The following is a 20,312-nucleotide window of genomic DNA, read 5'->3' on the forward strand; positions in this document are numbered from 1 at the left end:
TAAGGGGATGTTATTCAGTACTAAAAAGAAATGAGCTATCAAACCAAAAAAAGACACAAAAGAATCTTAAATACATATCACGAACTTTTTTTTAAAAAGCCAATCTGAAAAGGCTATGTATTGTATGATTCCAACTGTATGACATTTAACTCTTATGCTATTGCTAAAAGTTTCTAAAAATTTCTCTCTGACACTGTGATCATATGACTGATATATTTCTCTACCACTTCAGTATATGAGCATTATCACTAAAATTTTCCTTCCCAACTTATTTATTTTCTACCTTGTCCTTGATTGAAACTGTGCTCTCCAACCTACTTTGAAGGCCACAGCGCAGGTACCTAAGCGAGAGTTAGTAGGATTACAGGAGTGGTTCCAATGGAGTAAAGAAGGCCACAAGAGTTTTGCCAATTCTCACATGAAGACATATAGTCAAGTTTCCTTTCCTTTGAATATGGGGTGCCCTTGATACTTACTGTGACAAATAAGATATGACATAAGTGACATTATGATACTTCCAAGGCCAGTTTTTAAATAAAACCAGCAGTTTCTACTTCCTTCCTCTTCAGGAGATGCAGCCATCATAGTACAATACTACATACTACATACTACAGCCATCACATGGTCAGAGTTCATAAGTAACGAGGCATCTCACAGAGAGAGAAAGGCCAGGTAGAAAGCCCTCGAGACCCAGCTATGAGCGTGAAGCCTTCTTGGACCCTCCAGCTCAGCCTATTCTGCCTGCTGAATTCAACCAAGTGGGTGACTTCAGCCAATACCAAGTAGAGCAGAACAGCTATGAGGTGAACTTATTTGAAAAGGAATAAATTATTCTTAGGTCAATAAATTTGGGGATTGTTTTTAATGAAGCCATATATAAATGAAATCGTTTTTGACTTTGGCTGAACACTTGAATCAACTAGATGGTAACAATTTTAAATGATCTGGAACCAAGCCAAGAAAATTGACATTTTTAAGGGTAGAGTCTTAGCATCCCTATTTTTAAAGGCTCCCAAAGTGACTGCAACACACAGGCAGTGTTGAGAACTATGTAGTTAGTGTTGCTTGTGCCCAGTTCTGCTTCTAAATAACTTCTCCTGTAACATTTAAAAATTCCCCACAGTTTAGCCTTATGTCATCTAGCTCTGTTGCTTTCAATTCTTTAGTCTGAAACGTTTTATTCTTCAAGAACACTCAGTCCTAAGCATTCTGAAAATAATATATCTGTTTGATGTGAAGTGTAATTAATGGATCATAACTTTAATGATTTGGTTTTCTATGTGTTTGTCTGCTTGCCTGTTTTTAACAGTCTGTTTTGTGTATCTGCATATATCTCAGTAGAAAGAGAGTCAATAAATGAATAATCAACTCATTTCTGACATATGACTCATCGAACATATATCTAAATCTTCAGAGATCATTTTTTTTAACAACTTTTTCAGGTGTTTTAAATCTTACATTGCTAATGTGGGAAGTTGTCAGTAAATGATTCAGTGTTTCTATAAGCAGATAATTTCAGTATTTCAAATTTCTTTATATGCCTAAGAGAGACAGGTATCTTTTCCAGATGTTAAGTAGAGACATAAATGCGAACTTAGATTCAATTAGCAAGTTCATAAAATAGCTTATATACTTAATAGATACAATTAACTGATATTTTGGCTTTTATCAAAATAAATCTTCTTTCAAAGATTAACACATTTTTATTGAGGAGTAATTCTATTGGGTTTATAAAAATCTTGAGAGTGAAAATGAGTCTTGCCAGTTCTAATTTATAATTCATTACTGAAGTGCTTGCATTAAAATACATTGGAGATGGACAAAAACAATCATTTGAATCTAGGTTCCACCAATAACTGACTGTGTGAACTTGATGAAACCACTTAGACCCTCTCAGTTCAGTTCCTCATTTATAGTAATAATAGTATCTATATCCCAAAGCTATTTTGAGGCTTAAAATAAGATAATGTTTCACTTGCAATTCTTATAGGAAAATTAACATTAAGTAAATATTATCAATCTTAATTATGTCTCAGTATCATAATAATGAGCTTGTTGAAACACAGCTAAGAAACACCTCCTACACATCATACCTCTCATCCTTCACTCCATGGAGAAATAAAAGAGGCAGGAGATATTTGAGAAGAAATTCATGAATGGCAACGTAGATTAATTGCCCACCCCTTAAAACAAACATGGATGGCAAAAAATAACATTTGAAAATATGCAAAAAATGAATGAACATTTATTGAATGCCTACTATATGCTATGTACTTTGCTAAGAGTCAACCAAAAAGTTAACAACACACTTCAGGAAGAAAGATTATTGTCAAGTCTTATCAATTATAGATACAATTGTCTCAGAATGTTCTTGGGGTAACCAAAATCTTGCTGAATAGTGTTTAGCTAGCAGAGTGATTTTAATTAGGATCACCTGATTAATACTAGCTTAGTATCCAGGAAGCTAATTTCATTTCTATTTATGCATAGAATCATGTGTAGGATCCAAGACTCCCGAGTTCCAGAGAGGTGCGCTTTCCATTACAACTTGCAGCTGTAGAAATAAAAGAGAACAGTAAATGCTACTTGAATTTCATGATTTCAAATATCCAGTAAAGATGAATTCACTTGCTGCACCTGCTTGTTGTTTTATCATTCCATTTCCTATCTCCCATGTGAATTTGCCCACAGACACAACATCTATTTAAAATGATTGGATCTTGAAAAAATGTAAATTGATATTTTATACCCCATAAGTTCTTCTGCACTGGTAATATCTGTGCTATATGCACATTGAAAATTAAATCATTTTTAAGCTAGCATAGGGCCTGTCTAATAAAAATCCTTCTGAAACCCCACTGTGTCTTCTCAGTAGCAGCTTTTCACAGTGAAGCATTTAAGCTTTTAAAAAGCACAGAACAAATGTGATTGATTATCAGTTCACTTGCCAGATTCTGCATTGAAATTAAAGAAAGTAAAAGCTCTTCTATGAAAGTGATATAACCACCTGCAATATTAAACCAATAAAATATGTGTTCAGCTATTTATGAAGTGTCTTGACCCAGATATATAAAGTAGCCTTCTAGTATGTAGGAGACTTATATAGTAACTGATCAATCCTTTCTAACTGTGGCAAAACAGTAAAAAAGCATACCAAATTGAATAAAAGGCCAAAACACTCTGAAAGAATTCCATCGTTGAAACAAATATGAAGTTAGCCACACTTGTGATAAGCAGGACAAATGAAAAAATGCAGCCTGTTAGTATGGATGTAGGAGATATTCTAAGAATTATTAATTCATTAAAAAAGATTCCCGGTGCCTGACACATAACAAAACTAGATTTGATTGAGCATTCACTTGTTTTTCTGCTTATCTAAATATTAGACAATGCCCTGATGATTTTCAAGAAGCTGATACAATTCTTTGCAAATAGCTCTGTTATCTATAAATACCCCATTTCTACTTAGCCTCCATATCATCTATTTTAAATGGCTACAGATAATATTTGTGCATGCTTTGTTGTTTAAGAAGTATAAACACAACCAATAAATGCTTAATTATCTAATAAATAGTAACTTTGGGATTCAATTTAGAGAGAAGCCAATCTGAAACTTGGATGAATCTATTCAATAAATCTTCTTTTTGGAAGGGAAGATCTTAGCAACAGAGAATACAAGGTAGGCTAGAGCAGCATGCGATCAACATCAAAGGTTACTAGGTTCCAGGTTCCTAGGCTACCAGGAATTTCCCAGAATGCTGATAAAGTATTGAAAGCGTCTTGTAGCTGTGGGTTACGTAAACCTATATGAATGGGTGACAATGAAAGGGCAAGTCTTCATTAAGTAGGAGGACCATGTTTTAAAAAGGCAACAACTTTGCCCCAGACAAATAGAATGATTGACTATGGGACAAGATGGACAAACTAAAATGTGAGAGAAATCAATAATGGATTACTAAAACATGGGTGTAACTCAGAGAATTGGTTATAAGAAACAAAGATATTTCTTATTTTACAGGAATCACCGAACAATGTTAAATCAGTGACAAAAACAAGAGACAAATAAACCCATTCATTTACTTCATCCTGGGGCTGCTTTAGATTTAGGCCTTTGATGTGGTTTATGCAGCCTCACACGTATAGTATACGGAGACAGTGGCAGGCATGAAGGTAAGCTTCTGGCAGGGAAGAATGGCATTTATTCCACGTATAGCAGAATTCTTCACCTTTGGGTGTGTATATGGGTGTGTGAATGAAAATTTTCTGTTTGTATTGCTTCATGCAACCACTATTTATTGATGATTTAAACATCCTCAATTAGGGCAAGATTTTAATGTACGTATATTTAATTTTTGAAATAAAAATTCCATCAACAACGTGATATTAAAGCCAAGCCACTACCATAATGAGTAAATATAAAACTGAAGATAGCAGCAAGATAGAGCCGCAGATATAAATAAAAATCAGTAAGCCTAATATTCTGGGAATATTCATCAATTATTGTTTAAAGCAAGTCCAACACAAAAGTTCAAAATGTTTTAAGTCATGACTACATGATCATAAAATAAAGAGGACATCACCAAGGTGGCCAACTTATTTGACAACCAATTCTGGTAACGATAATGAAATATTTCTATGATGTATAATCACACCGTAAATATCGATAATTCTACCCAAACTTTGTAGCAAAGAAATACATTTTTGTCTTCTACCTCAAAACTTTGTATAATAGAAATGTAGACACTATGTTAAATATTATGAACTATATTGTTCATATTTTCAGAGCAAGAAATAAATGTTTACTTAAAATTGAAGTTGTTTTTCTTCAAAAATTACTTATTCATATATGGAATAAATAGCCAAGAATAAATACAAAATATTGAGTCTTCTGATTGTCACAGTTTCAGTCATAGGTTCTGGATTTTTCATCGAATGTGCATGTATTCACAGGATTGATAATCCAATAAATTGCGCCCTACTCTCAGTCTGATGATGGATGAGGCAGTGGCAGTGTTGCTCTATACATGAGCACCCCCTTCTGGCCCAACCTGGATACCCATTTCTACTGTAACAACAATTTATTTGGAATATCCCTTACTATATCTTAGATAAATGCTATCCTATGCAAATATGTAAATAGTGATATCACCTCAAGAACTTAGCTCAAGGTACCCTGTGAATATTTGTTTCATTTTAAAAGCAAACAGAATGAACAATTAGATTAATTTATATTACTTTCCCATTGCTACTGCAAGAAATCACAACACTTTTAGTGGCCTAAAAGAATGCAAATTCATTATTTTACAGTTCAGCAGGTCAGTTGTCTGACATGTGTCATTCTGGGATAGAATCAAGGTCTCAGAAGGGTTTTTAGTCCTTTCTGGTAGCTCTTAGGGAGAACGTTTCTCTGCCTTTTTCAGCTTCTGGAGAATGTCCACATTCCTTAGGTCATGGACTATTTCCTCCATGTTTAAAACCAGCAAATTTGCATTTCTCTGTATTTTTCTCTCATATGTCTCCTTCTTTTTCTCTCCTCCACATACTACTACCATTTTAAGGACCCTTGTGATTACATTGCTTCTATTCTGATAATCCAGGTTAATGCCTTTTTTTAAAAAAAATCAGGTGACTAGCAACTTAAGCTCATCATGCCATGACCTGAACATATTCACATGGTCTGGGGATTAAGACCTGGGCATTGCTATGGTGTGGATGTGTGTCTCCCCCTACCCCCGAGCCCTGCATTCATATGTTAAAATCCTAACTCCCATGGTGATAGTTTTAGGACATGAAGGCTTTGGGGGGATGATTAGGTCATAGAATGGGAGCCCACATGAAAGGAATAAGTGCACTTATGAAACAGGCCCAAGATAAGCCCCTCATCTAAATAAACTCAAAATAAAGACTCAAATAAAATCAGAAATTAAAAGGGTGACACCCCAACTGATACCACAGAAATACAAAGGATTACAAGAAACTATTATGAATAAATATATGCCAACAAATTGGATAACCTAGAAGAAATGGATAAATTTTTTGACATATATAATCTACCAACATTGAATTATGAAGAAATAGAAAATCTGAACAGACCAATAATGAATAAGGAGATTATAATTAGTAATAAAAAGTCTCTCATCAAAGAAATTCTCAGGACATGATAACTTCACTTTTGAATTCTACCAGACATTTAAAGAAGAACTAATACTAATTCTTCTCAAACTTTTCCAAAAAATTAGAGAGGAGGGAATATTTCCACATTTATTTTACAAGGCCAGTATTATCCTGACACCAAACTCAGACATGGACATTACAAAAGAAGAAAACTATGGGCCAATATCCCTGGTGAACTTAAGTGCAAAAATCTTCAACAAAATATTTTCCAACCAAATATTATGGAATATTTAAAAGATCATTTACCATGATAAGATGGGATTCATTCCAAGGATGCAAGGATGACTCCATACGCAAGTCAACTAATCTCATACATCACATTAACATAATAAAGAAGAAACACCATATGATTATTTCAATAGGTGTAGAAACAGCATTTTACAAAATGTCACATCCTTTCATAATTAAAAAAACCTCTTAGCAAATTAATTACAGAAGAGATGCATCTCAATATAATGAGGACTGTATATGACAATCCCACAGCTAACACCATACTCAATGGAGAAAAATTGAAAGCTTTCCATCTAAGATTGAGAACAAGACAACAATGGCCAAGCTAGCCACTTCTATTTAACCCAGTACTGGAAGTTCTAGCTATAGCAATTAGGCAAGAGGAAGAAAGAAAAGACATCCAAATTGCAAAAAAAAGGTAAACTGTCCCTGTTTGTAGATAACAAAATCTTAGATATAAAAATCCTAAAGACTCCACCAAAAAACTGTTAAAACTAATAAATGAAATCAGTAAACTTACAGAATACAAAATCAATACAAAAAATCAGTAGCATTTCATACACTAATGGTGAGCAATATGAAAAAGCAATCAAGAAAACAATTTCATTTACTATGGCTAAAAAAAGATATAATAATTAGAAATAAATTTAAACGAGGAGGTGAAAAATCTCTACACTGAAAACTATAAAACAGTGGTTAAAGAAACTAAACAAGACACAAATAAATGTAAAGATATCCCATATATATGGTTTGGAAGAATTAAACTTGTTAAAATGTCCATACCACCTAAAGCGATACACAGGTTCAATGCTATCCCTGTCAAAATATTACTGTCATTCTTTACAGAAATAGAAAAAATAATCCTAAAATTTGTTTAGAACCACAAAAGTCTCTGAATAGCTAAAGCAATGTTGAACAAGGAGAACAAAGCTGAAGGCGTTGCATTACCTGACTTCAAAATATACTACAATATAGCAAACAAAAAAGTGTAATACTAGCATAAAACAAGACACATAGACCAATGAAACAGAATAGAGAGCCCAGAAAATCCACACCTTAATAGCCATCTGATTTTTTATCAAAGTGCTAAGCACACACAATGGGGACAGGACAGTCTTTTCAACAAATGGCGGTGGGAAACTGGATGCCTGCATGCAGAAGAGTGAAATTAGGCCCTTATTTCACGAAAAAATACAAAAATTAACTCAAAATGCATTGAAGACTTAAATGTAAGACTCGAAACTATGAAATTACTAGAATAAAACACAGAGGAAAAGCTTCATGAAATTGGTCTTGACAACTTTTTTTTGGATATAACTTCAAATTGCAGGCAACAAAAACAACTATAGACAAATGGGATTACATCAAACTAAAAATGTTCTGCACAGCAACAGAAAATATCAAGAGTGAGGAAACACTCTTGAGGTTTGAAAATATTTTCTTGAGGAAGAAAATATTTGCGAGCTATGCATCTGATAATGGGATAATACCTAAAATTTATAAAGAATTCAAACTATTCAATGGCAAGAATACAAATAACCCAACTAAAAAATGGGCAGAGGACTTAAATAGACATCTCTCCAAAGAAAATATACAAATGAACAACAGATATATGAAAAAAAATCCTTAACATCACTAATTATTAGGGAAATGCAAATTATACTGTGATGACATATTACCTCACTTCTGTGAGGATGGCTATTACAACAAAGACAAAAGATTACAATGATAGCGTGGATGTAAAGTAAAGGAAACGCTTGCACACTGTTGGTGGAAATGTAAATTAGTATACTCATTACGGAAAACAGTTACGGAGGTTCCTCTAAACTTAAAAATAGAATTACCATGTAACCCAGCAATCCCATTACTCAGTGTATACCTAAAGGAAAGCAAGTCAGTATGTCAAAAGCATATCTGCCCCCATATGTTGACTGAAGCATTATTCACAATAGCCAAGATACAGAATCAACCTGTGTCCATCAATGAATGAATGAATTAATTAAAAAATATGACATAGACATATCTTGTTTCATTGCACTTTACTTAATTATGCTTTACAGATTTTAGATTTTTAAGAAGGTTTGTGGTAACATTGCATCAAGCTAGTGTATTAGTGCTACATTTCCAATAGTATAGTATCACTTCGTGTCTCTCTGTCACACTTTGGTAATTCTCACAATATTTCAAACTTTTTTCACGGTTTTATATCTGTTATGGTGATCTTGGATCACTGATGCTTTATGTCACTGTAATAATTGTTTGGGGGCACCACAAACCTCAAACACCCATGTAAGACAGTGAACTTAATTGATAAATATTGTTTGTATTTGATAGCTTCACTGACCAGCCATTTCCCCTTCTCTCTTCCTCTCCTTAGGCCTCCCTCTTCCCTGAGACACAACAATATTGACACTAGGCCAATTAATAACCTTACAATGGCCTCTAAGTTTTCAAGTAAGGAGGGTTGCATGTCCCTCACTTTAAATCAAAGCTAGAAATGATTAAGTTTAGTGAAGAAGGCATGTCAAAGACTGAGATAGCCTGTAAGCTAGGCTTATTGTACCAAACAACCAAATTGTGAATGCAAAGGAAAAGTTCCTTAAAAAAACTAAAAGTGTCACTCCAGTGAATACATGAACAATAAGAAAGTGAAACAGTCTCATTATTGATATGATATGGAGAAAGTTTTAATGGTCTGAACAGAAATCAAACCAGCCACAGCATTCCTTTAAGTCAAATCCTAATTCAGAGCATGACCCTAGCTCTCTTCAATTCTCTGAAGGCTGAGAGAGGTAAGGAAGCTGCAGAAGAAAGTTTGAAACTATCAAATGTTGGTTCTTGAGGTTTAAGGAAAGAAAGCTCAAGGTAAAACAGCAAATTATCCAGAAGATCTAGCTGAAATAATCGATGAAGATAGTTACACTAAATAATACATTTTCAATGTAGATGAAACAGGCTTCTATTGGAAGAAGATACTATCTAGGACTTTCAAAGCTAGTGAAAAGCCAATGTCTGGCTTTAAAGCTTCAAAGAACAAGCTGAGTCTCTTGTTAGGAGCTAATGCAGCTGTTAAATTATTTCTTATTTTAAAAAACTGCCACAGTCACTCCAGTCTTCAGCAACCACCACCCTAATCATTAGCAGCCATCAACATCAATGCAAAATCCTCCGCCAGAAAAGAATTATAACCTACTGAAGGCTCAGAGAATCATTACCATTATTTAGCAATGAAGTATTTTTAATTAAGGTTTACACATTGTTTTTTAAACATAATTCTATTGCACACTTGATAGACTATTGTATACAGTAAGCAAAACTTTTACATATCCTGGGAAGTCAAAAAATTTGTGTGACTCACTTTATTGTGATATTCACTTTATTGCAGGGTTCTGGAGCTGGACCCACAATATCTTCAAGGTATGCCTGTATGTATACACAACGAAGCACTATTCGGCCATGAAAAAGAAGAATAATCTGTCATTCATGACAACATGGAGGACATTATGCTAAGTGAAATAAGCCAGAGAGAAAGACAAATACTATATAAGCTCACGCATGCAGAATCTAAATAAGTTGATCTCATAAAAGTAGAGAATAAAATGGTGGTTACCAGAGGTTGGGGTGGCTGTGAAGAGGACTGGGGAGACATTGGTCAAAATATATAAAATTATAGTTATATAGGAGTTATAAGTTCATGAAATCTGTTTTTCAACATAGTGACTATACTTAATAATGATGGATTACATTCTTAAACAATGCTAAGAATGAATGTTAAATGTTCTCACCATAAAAATAACTGTGAGGAAATGCATATTTTAATTAGCTACACTTAACCATTCCAAAATGTGTAGGTACTTCAAAACATCACGTTACATATGATAAATACATTCAATTTTATGTCTCAATTTAAAATAAATAATTTTAGAAAATTAATTTTTAAAATTGATGTATAATATTTGTATATATTTATGGGATACAAAGTGATGTTTCAATACATATATGTGTCGTGATCAAGACAAAAGTAATTACCTCTGGTTATAGCACCCCAAAAAAACTGATCATCATCTTTAACTCTGACAATCTCTAGGTGTGGGAGAACAAAAGCTGTTTTCATCTTTAACAATGCATTGGATCAAAGTTTGTATTATCAAGAACATACATTCTTTCAAATGTTTTTCCAAAAAGGAACATGTATTTTTAATATTTTAACTCCCCAATTGGTTGGTACCCATATACCAACCAATCTCATTAAGCTGTCACGGCTGTTAGCTTTTCTTCTTTTCTAAACCATTAAATTAAAAAAAAAAAAAAACGCAAAAGATTTTATAGATCAAAGCCAATTAATTGGTACCCTGGTATGCACAAAGTTAAGGACCGAGTTGTTTTATTTGAATAGTCACACTGAGAAAGCTCAATATTAATTCACTCTGTCCCCAAACATGCATATTTTAAATGCAAATCCTTTTAGAAAACAAGGGGAACATAAGATAGTGCTTGATTCTTTTTCCTAAATGCTTTTTCTTTCCTTCTTATTAATTTGAAAGAAGGATACATTAGTTAACTTTTTTTATACCTTTAAGAAGATTTAATTTAGTGTTTCTACCAGGCACTGTGAAAAAAAAATTGCTTTAAAAGACAAACAATAGCAAGAAATACATTGAATCATTATTCTAATAGGGCGCAAATACATTTGAATAAGCGATTAAATAGACATTTCAAACAAATTAATAAAAACATTGATTCTAACTTTAGTGAGATAACACTGATGAAAGAGTCTCTTAGTAATGGGAGGGGAACAGCATACTTTTCCAGAGAAAGGAACATAGCTCTAAGTCTCCAAGAATGAGTGAGTATTATGAGGTAAAGGTCTAGCAGGGAGGTCAGCAAGCGCTAAAAGTGGGGAGAGTGGAATATTCTGTTGTTATCAAGGGAGGAAGAGTAAAAACTTCGATGTAGACTAAATAGATATGGTGAGTAGTGTGGAGTAGGAATGAGGCAAGATTTAAATTAAACTGCATGTCAAGAACTTCTGGTTTCTAATCCAACATGTAAGGAACTTTGAAGCCATCACTGCATCCTAACCACAAGTAAAAATCTGATCAAATTGAAAACTAAACTGCTCTTCTTAGATTGACTAGAGACCTGAGGTCACAGAACAAACTGCTGTGGAGTTTGTAGAGAGGCAGCTACAGAGAATTCAACTTAACAGAGCAGAAACATACTCCTGCTGGAGCCAGTACCAGGGTAGGAAAGCTTGAATTGTCATTAATGCTGGAGGCTTAGTGTGGACAAGTCTAAGATGAAAAATAAAAATAAAAAATAAAAAAAAACTCCAGGGGACCCAGTCTTAGTGAGGCTTTTGCATTTTTTTGAGTTTTATCTTTAGCTCTACGAAGTTCTCAAGATGAAGATTAGAGAAAAATTTCTTTGGGCTTCTCGCAGGGGAAGGAAAAGTAACAATTTTAAAATACACCACAGCATTCCATTATTCTTAAGAAGACCTTATCTTGAGAAAAACTATTTTGCCAGAGCCTAACCTACTGGGGTTTTAGCAGAGCCTAACTTATCTGGGGGAAAGGAGGTACCTAACTCCATCCTCCACTAACCATCCTATATCACATAAAGAGCAGAAAGAAAAAAATTGAGATGCATTTGTGAAATTCACACCACAGGAGCAGAGGCTCACTAAAAGAGTAAAATCTAAACATGGGGCTGCGGAAAGCTTCCGCTCCCTCTACACCTTACCATGATGTTATAAAACTCTATTTTCCACATTTTCCTTTACCAGTGCATCACATCTGCTGTTTAACAACAACAATAAAAACCATTAAAAGGCATACTTGAGAAACAGAGCAATGGGGTGGCATAAATGTTGAATTTATCAGATTCAGTTATGACAGAAATGTTGACATTATCAGACCATGAATATAAACCATATTTGGTTAATATGCTAAGGGCTGTAATGAAAAAAAAATACACAACATTCAAGAACAGATGAACAATGAAAGCAGAGAAATTGAAATTATAAGAATACATAGAAAATAAATGCTTACCATAAAAACCTGAAACAAAAATAAAGAATGGCTTTGAGAGGATCATTAGTAGACTGGACAAGCCTACGGAAAGAATCTCTGAGCTTAAGGATATGTGAATAGAAACGTCCCAAACCAAAAAACAAGGAGAAAAATACACCAGAAAAATGCAACAGAATATCCAAGAACTGTGGGACAACTACAAAACTGTAATATCTACATAATTAAAATAAAAGGAGAACAAAGAGAGAAAGAAATAAAACAAATAGAAGTAGTAATGACTTAGAATTTCCCTAAATGAATATCAAACACCAATCCACACATACAGGAAGCTCAGAGAACACCAAGTAGTATCAATATAAAAAACTACACCCAGGAATATCATATCTAAACTGCAGAAAATCAAAGATAAAGATCAAATGTTGAGTTAATCCAGTGAGAAAAAATACCTCTCCTATAAAGTAGAAAATGTAAGAATTAATCCAACTTCTCAAAAAAAATATAAGCAAGAAGAGAGTAGAGTGAAATATTAAAAGTATTGGCAAAAGAAAATAAAGCAAGACATACACACACACAAACCACGTCACCTTGAATTCTTTCGCTTGTAAAATTACAATGCAAAAGTGAGGGAAAACTAAAGACTTTCTCAGACTGGTGAAAATTGCAGGGTTTGTTGCTAATAGACCTACCTTGCAAGAAATGTTAGAAGTTTTTTAGAGAGAAAAAAAGTAATGTAGGCCAGAGACTTGGAACTGCATGAAGAAATAAAGAATATTAGAGAAGGAATAAATGAAAGTAAGATTGTAAGTTTTAGTTTTCTTATTCCTATCTGATTTAATAGATAATGGTTTGTTCAAAATAAAAATAACAATAATGTAATTGATGATTACAGCTTTTGTATAAGTGAAATGAATGGTAACAATGCTACATGTGATTAGAGGGAGGAATTAGAAGTATGTTGTTATTATAAGGTACTTGCACTACTTCTGAAATTGCATTTCAAAGCAACCACTAAAAAAAAAAAATAAAAATAAGTATAGTTGATACAGTAAGAAGAGAGAAAATGGAATCATATAAAATGCTTAATTGAACCTACAAAAAGCAGAAAAAGAGGGGAAGACAAAATAGGAACAAAGAGCAAGGGCATCAAATAGAAAACAGTGACAAACATGATAGACATTAATGTGACTATATCAGTGAGTACTTTACATATCAATTGTCTAATAATACTAATTTAAAAGACAGCAATTGTCAGGGTGAATTAAAAAACAAGACTCAACTATGTGTTGTTTATAAGAAATCAACTTTAGGAATGAGTCCGCCGGATCGGTGACTGCGGAGGGCTAGGTGACCCCGGCCGCCGCCATGATGGGCAGCGAGTTTGGGAATCGGACGTAGATGCAACATGTGATCTCCTACAGCTTGTCACCTTTTGAGCAGCGTGCCTTCCCGTACTACTTCCGTAAAGGAATCCCCAACGTGCTGCGCCGCACTCGGCAGTCTTTCCTTCGCGTAATGCCGCCGTTTGTAGTGTTTTATCTTATCTATACATGGGGGACTCAAGAGTTTCAGAGATCCAAGGGGAAGAATCCAGCTGCCCATGAAAATGACAAATGAGCAACACATCTGGATGATGGTTCCCTGTCCCTGGAAGAGCTTTCTCTGGAAGAGGAGTCTGCATTTTAGTGTCTTAACGACACAATAAACTTCCTATGTTCTGCAAAATAAAAAGAAAAAGAAAAGAAAAAGAAAAAGAAAAAAGAAAAAAAGAAAATCAACTCTAAATATGAAGACACATATAGATTGAAAGTGAAGGGATGGTGAAAATATGCCATACTAACACAGATAAAAAATCAAGTATCTCTATCCACTATAATAATGTCACACAAAACACACTTCAGAGCTAGGATAATTATCAGGGATAAAAAGAGGCATTACAAAATGATAAAAGATTGACTCTCCAAGAAGATAGCAATTCTTAAGGTATATGCATCTCACAGAATGCCAAAATACATGAAGCAAAAGCTGATAGGACTGCAAGGAGAAATAAATGAATCAATTACTATAGTTGGAGACAGCATCACTTCTCTATCAAAAATGCATAGATCCAGCAGGCAGAAAATTAGTAAGGACATACTTTAACTCAACACCACCATCAGTTAACAGGATATAATGAATATCTACAGAATAATTCATTCAACAATGCAGAATACACATTCTTCTCAAGCTTACATGAAATTGCCACCAAAATAGACCACATTTTTGGACATAAAAGACAACTTAACAAATTTAAAATAGTAAAAATCATGTAATGTCTACTCTCAGATTATGACTCAATCAAACTAGAAACCAGCAACAGAAAGATAGCTGGAAAAAACCTCTCAAAATACTTGATTAGAATACATACTCCTTAATGATACATGATTGAAGAAGAAATTTCAACAGAAATTTAAGGTGTTTTGAATTAAATACAACTAACAAAATGTATGAGATTCAGTGAGCAGTGGTTAGAAGAAAACTGTAGCATGTACCAGAAAATAAATTTTAAAAAATCAATTATCTACATGTTCACCTTAGGAACCTACAAAATAAAATAAGTTAAATTCAAATAAAGCAAAAGAAAAAAATCAGAGCCAAAATCAATTAAAGCAAAAATAGAAAATCAATAAAGAAAATCTATAAAATAAAAATTGTTTTTTTTTTTGAAAAAAAAATCTGTACAAGTGATAAGCCTCTAGACAGGCTAACTTTTAAAAAAGAGAGAAAACACAAATTAGTAATAACAAAAGTGAAAATGGTGCCACTACTGCAGATCTTATAGACATTAAATAAGTAATAAAGGAATACTACAAACAACTTCATGCCCCACAATTTAATAACACAGATTAAACGGCCTAATTTCTGGAAATAAACAATCTGCTAAAACCTACCTAAGATGAAACAGACAATCTGAATACGCCTATATCTATTAAAGAAATTAAGTCAACACTTAATAACATTCCAAAAAGAAATCACGAGATCTAGATGATTTCACTGGTGAATTCTACCAAACACTTAAGTGAGAAATTATAAAATATTTTCCAGAAGATAGAAGCAGAAGGAAAACTTCATAATTCATTCTATTGCTATGTAACCAACACCATCCTAACACCAAAACCAGACAAATATATTACCAAAAAAATCTAAAAACCAACATCTTTTGTAAACATAGATGGCAAAATCCTCATCAAAATATTAACAAATTAATCAAAAAAGTATCAAAATAATTATACATTATGACCACATGAGATTTATTTCAAGTATGCATGGCTAGTTCAACATTCAAAATTCGATTTATATAATCCAACACATTAACAGGATAAAGAAAAAAAACTACATGATCACATCAGTAGATGCAGAAATAACATTTGAGAAAATTTAATACCTATTCATGATAAAAACTCTCAGCAAACTAGGAATAGAGGGGAACTCCCATAACTGGATAAATAACATGTACAAATAATCTATAGCTAACACTATCCATAATGGTGAGAAACTTGAAGCTTACCTGTAATATCAATGTTTAGTCCATTTTCTGTTATTTTGAATAGAATACCTGAATTTGTGTAATTTATAAGCAAAGGAATTCCTTTCTTACAGTTCTGAAAGCTGAGAAGTACAATGTCAAGGGACTACATCAGGTGAAAGTCTTCTTGCTGGTGGGAACTTTCTACAGAATCTCCAGGTGGTACAGAGTATCACATGGTGAGAGGGCTTAGCATACTAATGTGCTAGCTCAGCTCTCTCTTCCTCTTCTTATAAAGTCACTAGTTCCCCTCCCATTACGAGCCACTAATCCAGTAATCTATCTATTAATTCATGAATGTATTAATTCATTCATAGGTGCAGAACCCTCATGATCCAATCTCCTATTAAGGGCCCCACTTCTCAACACTGCCATACTGTGGACCAAGTTTCAACATGAGTTTTGGAGGGGACATTCAAACCACAGCAATCTAGAACAATGAAAGGATAACGCCTCCCGCCATTCTTTATCACATCATACTACAAATCCTTCCTAATGCAATAAAGTACATAGAATGGAAAGGAAAATATAAAACTGTCTTTGTTCACAGATAATATGATCAACTATATGGAAAATCTGAAAGAATCCACAAACTCCTGGAACTATTAAGCAGTTACAGCAAGGTTATAGTGTGTCCGGAATTGGTGGGTTCTTGGTCTTGCTGACTTCAAGAATGAAGCTGCGGACCGTCGCAGTGAGTGTTACAGTTCTTAAAGATGGTGTGTCCCAAGTTTTTTCCTTCAAATATTCAGATGTGTCCAGAGTTTCTTCCTTCTAGTGGGTTCGTGGTCTTGCTGACTTCAGAAGCGAAGCTGCAGACCTTCGTAGTGAGTGTTACAGCTCTTAAAAGTGGTGTGTCTGGAGTTGTTTGTACCTTCCAGTGGGTTTGTGGTCTCGCTGGCCTCAGGAGTGAAGCTGCAGACCTTTGTGGTGAGTGTTACGGCTCATAAAGGAGGCGCGGACCCAAAGAGTGATAAGCAGCAAGACTTATTGCAACAGCGAAAGAACAAAGCTTCCACAGCGTGAAAGCGGACCTGAGTGGGTTGCCACTGCTGGATCAGGAGGCCTGCTTTTATTCCCTTATCTGGTCCCACCCACATCCTGCTGATTGATCCATTTTGACAGAGCGCTGATTGGTGCATTTACAAACCTTTAGCTAGACACTGAGTGCTGATTGGTGCATTTACAATCCTTTAGCTAGACACAAAAGTTCTCCAAGTCCCCTACCTGATTAGCAAGACACAGAGTGCTGATTGGTGCATTTACAAACCTTTAGCTAGACACAGAGTGCTGATTGGTGCATTTACAATCCTCTAGCTAGACATAAAAGTTCTCCAAGTCCCCACTAGATTAGCTAGACACAGAACACTGCTTGGTGCATTTGCAAACCTTTCGCTAGACACAGAGTGCTGATTGGTGCATTTACAATCTTCTAGCTAGACATAAAAGTTCTCCAAGTCCCCACCAGATTAGCTAGATACAGAGTGCTGACTGGTGCATCCACAAACCCTGAGCTAGACACAGAGTGCTGATTGGTGCATTTACAATCCTCCAGCTAGACATAAAAGTTCTCCAAGACCCTACCTGATTCAGGAGCCCAGCTGGCTTTGCCTAGTGGATCCTGCACCAGAACAGCGGGTGGAGCTGCCCACCAGTCTCGCACTGCGTGCCTGCACTCCTCACCCTTTGGGCGGTCGATGGGACCGGGTGCCACAGAGCAGGGGGTGGCACCTGTCAGGGAGGCTCTGGTGGCGTGGGAGCCCACCAGTGGGGAGTGGGGCTCAGGCGTGGCAGGCTGCAGGTCCCAAGCACTGCCCTGCAGGGAGGCAGCTGAGGCCCGGTGAGAATTCGAGCATGGCAAGGGCAGGCCAGCAGTGCTGGGGGACCTGGTGTACCCTCCGCAGCTGCTGGCCTGGGTGCTAAGCCCTTCACTGCCCTGGGCCGGTGATGCCGGCTGGCTGTTCCGAGTGCGGGGGCCGCAGAACCTGCGCCCACCTGGAACTCACCCTGGCCTGTGAGTGCCGCATGCAGCCCTGGTTCCCGCTGGCGTCTCTCCCTCCACCCCTCCCCGCAAGCAGAGGGAGCTGGCTCTGGCCTCAGCCAGCCCGGGGAGGGGCTCCCACAGTGCAGCAGTGGGCTAAAGGGCTCCTCAAGCGTGGCCAGAGTGGATGCCGAGGCCAAGGAGGCACCGAGAGCGAGCAAGGGTTGCTAGCACATTGTCACCTCTCAATAGGATGTAAAGTTAATATACAGAAGTCAACTGCTTTTCTACAGACACACACAATAAGTCGAATTCGAAACAAAAAACCATAAAATAAATAAATGATATAAACTTATCATTTTCATTTGCACCTCCAGAAATGAAATACTTAGATATAAATTTAACTATATATATATATAATATGTATATTAGGAGAATTATACAATTCTGATGAACGTTACAAGGAAGGACCAAATAAATGGGGAGATATTCTAGGTCCATAGATAGGAAGACTCAATATTGTCAAGATGTCAGTTTTTCCTAAGTTGATCAATACATTCCTAATCAAAATTCCAGTAAGTCTTTTTGTGAATATTGACAACCTAATTAGAAAATTCATATGGAGAGGCCAAAGACCCCAGAATAGCTAACTCAATATAGAAATAGAAAAAAAATCAGAAGACTGACACTATCTGACTTCAAGGCTTTCTATAGAGCTACTGCATCAAAATAGTGTGATATTTCCAGAAGAATAGGTAAATAAATCAATTAAACAGAATAGTAAGCCCAGAAGTTGACTCAAATATAGTTAGTTGATCTTTGACAAAGAAGCAAGAGTAATGCAATGGAGAAAAGACAGTCTTTTCAACAAATGGCACTGGAATAATTGAACATTCAGGTTAAACAAAAAGGATTAATACACTGTTTACAAAAATTAACTAAAAATAAATTATAGACATAAATAGGAAATGCAAAACTATGAAATTCCTAGGAGATAATATTTTTAAATATCTGAATTCCTTTGGTTTTGCTGATGATATATAGAGATAATACCAAAGCCATGTTTTTTGAAATAAATAATTAATAAGCTGAACTTTATTAAAATTTAAAACTCTGCTCTTCAAAAGACATTGTGAAGAGAATGAGAATATATGCCAGACTGGAAAAAATATTTGAAAAAGACATATCTGATAAACAACTGTTACCCAAAATATATTTTAAAAACTCACTTAAAACTCAACAATAACAATAATACTTGATTAAAAATGGCCAGAAGATCTCAACAGGCACCTCATCAAGGAATATAAACAGATGGCAAATAAACATATGAAAACAAGCTCCACATCATGTCCTTAGGGTATTGAAAATTAAAGCAACAATGAAATACCACTAAACACTTATTTAAATGGTTGAAATTAAAGCACTGAAAAAAGCTGGTGATGATGTGGGGCAACAAGAATTCTCATTCATTGCTGGTGGGAATAAAAAATGTTACAACATCCTTGGAAGCCAACTTGTCAGTTTCTTACAAAACTAAATATACTCTGGCCATACTATTCAGCCATGACACTCCGTGGAATTTATTCGAATGAGTAAAAAATTTATATTCACACAAAAATCTGCACATAGACATATATGTAGCTTTATTCCTAATTGTCAATATAGTAAGAATTTCATTCAGTAGGTGAATTGATAAATAAACTGTTGAACATGAATACTTTAGAATATTATTAAGTACTGAAAAGAAATGACTTATCAAGCCATAAAAAGACATGGAGGAAACTTTAATGCACATTGCTAAATTAAGAAAGCCAATGGGAGAAGGCTACGTACTATATTAGTTCAAAATATGACATGCTAGAAAAGACAAAACTATGGAGACATAAAAAAGATCAGTGTTTTCAAAGGGTAAGGGAAGACCCATAAAATCCATAACATCAAGAATGAACCTAATGTCAAAACTATGAACTTTGGCTGTGTAGGTTCAGTAATTGTGACTAATTTACCACTCTAGTGCAGGATATTGATAGGGAGGAGGTTGTAAACATGTGAAGATACTAAGTATACGGTAATTCTCTATACTTTCCACTCAATTGGTCAGCAATCCTAAAAGTCCTCTACAGAATAAAATCTATTTAAATTTTTATGTCAAAGTACATGTTTAGTGTTCATTTGGCGAGCAATTGGAAATCATTACTACCTTTTGCATATAAAAAATGAATTCCTTTAAATCTGTTGCAAGAAAGAAAATAACTCACCAACTGGTGAGTTAACTCACCTACCAATCTCATTAAGCCTTTCTTATCGTAACATTGTAACATTGTGGTAT

At 35.0% G+C, this 20,312-nt stretch overlaps 2 long non-coding RNA genes and 1 pseudogene across 3 annotated transcripts; 2 read left to right on the forward strand and 1 right to left on the reverse strand.

Moving 5' to 3' along the window:
* Positions 1-2,225: 2,225 nt before the first annotated feature.
* LOC134809837 (uncharacterized) lies at positions 2,226-3,711 on the reverse strand. The gene is made up of 2 exons (XR_010156396.1): positions 3,155-3,711; positions 2,226-2,554 (listed from the first exon to the last, which is right to left on the reverse strand). It is a non-coding gene; the product is annotated as an uncharacterized LOC134809837 (long non-coding RNA).
* A 55-nt stretch (positions 3,712-3,766) lies between these two features.
* Positions 3,767-16,517, forward strand: LOC107974114 (uncharacterized). Of its 2 annotated transcripts, none has more exons than XR_001716660.4 (5): positions 3,767-3,931; positions 4,019-4,170; positions 9,791-9,822; positions 16,077-16,181; positions 16,320-16,517. It is a non-coding gene; the product is annotated as an uncharacterized LOC107974114 (long non-coding RNA). The 2 variants fall into 2 exon arrangements; XR_001716661.4 differs by having other exon boundaries at positions 16,077-16,117.
* On the forward strand, positions 13,806-14,054 carry LOC100609677 (cytochrome b-c1 complex subunit 8-like; annotated as a pseudogene).
* Positions 16,518-20,312: the final 3,795 nt, after the last annotated feature.

Source organism: Pan troglodytes, chromosome 3 (assembly GCF_028858775.2).
Source record: "Pan troglodytes isolate AG18354 chromosome 3, NHGRI_mPanTro3-v2.0_pri, whole genome shotgun sequence".
Classification (NCBI taxonomy): domain Eukaryota; kingdom Metazoa; phylum Chordata; class Mammalia; order Primates; family Hominidae; genus Pan; species Pan troglodytes.